Here is a 1,196-nt window from a genome sequence, read left to right as displayed (position 1 = left end):
TAATGAGTACCAAACACAATTTAAGTTGTTGTTGTTCAGTCGCACAGTCGAGTCCGACTCTTTGCGACCCCATGGACCATCTCCCTCCAGGCCCTCCGGTCTTCCGCCATCCTCTGAAGTTTGCTCAACTTCATGTTCGTTGCATCGATGACACTGTCTAACCATCTCATCCTTTGCCGTCCCCGTCTTCTTTGACCTTCAATCTTTCCCAGCATCAGGGTCTTTTCCAGTGAGTGCTCCCTTCTCATTTGGTGGCCAAAGTATTTGAGCTTCAGTTTCATTATCTGGCCTTCCAGGGAACAGTCAGGGTTGATTTCTTTGAGGATTGACTGATTTGTTCTTCTTGCAGTCCAAGGGACTCTCAAGAGTCTTCTCCAGCACCATAGTTCAAAAGAATCTATTCTTCGGCGCTCGGCCTTCCTTATAGTCCAACTCTCGCAGCCATACATGACTACTGGGAATACCATTGCTTTGACCATGCGGACTTTTGTTGGCAGGGTGATGTCTCTACTTTTTATCATGCTGTTTAGGTTCGCCATCGCTTTCCTCCCAAGGAGCAGGCGTCTTTTAATTTCATGGCTGCAGTCACAGTCTGTGGTGATCTGGGATCCCAGGAACGTGAAGTCTGTCACTACTTCCACAGCTTCCCCTTCTATTTGCCAAGGAGTGATGGGGCCGGATGCCATGATCTTAGTTTTTTTGATGTTGAGCTTCAAGCCCACTTTTGCGCTCTCCTCTTTTACTCTGAGCAAGAGACTCTTTAGATCCTCTTCACTTTCAGCCATTAGAGTGGTATCATCTGCATATCTGAGGTTGTTGATCTTTTCCCCAGCAATCTTAAGTAAGGTCCCTTAAAAAAAAACACCAAATGGTTCAAGGTACCTTGTTTTCCATGATAAATTTACATGATATATTTTTGAGACATTATTTCTCCTGCTTTTAACATGTTGGGTGGACATATTAATGCAGCCCTCAAAATATGAGCAGTTCTACAATAGATAAATACAGTAGACCTTCACAAATGTTTTTCAGATTGTTAAACAGATCAAGGAGAGCCAAAATATATCAAAATGAAACATGCAAAATCACCAGACAAACGAGCTCACTGATCAGGAATTCCTCACTTCATCCCGACACACACAAGGAACTATGCAAGACAGAAGCACAGCCACCACGACTGTATGGACTCCCGAAAA

Source organism: Gekko japonicus, unplaced genomic scaffold (assembly GCF_001447785.1).
Source record: "Gekko japonicus isolate JY-2015 unplaced genomic scaffold, Gekko_japonicus_V1.1 scaffold1329, whole genome shotgun sequence".
Classification (NCBI taxonomy): domain Eukaryota; kingdom Metazoa; phylum Chordata; class Lepidosauria; order Squamata; family Gekkonidae; genus Gekko; species Gekko japonicus.
The sequence above is the reverse complement of the archived record's forward strand: the minus strand, read 5'-3'. Positions refer to the sequence as shown.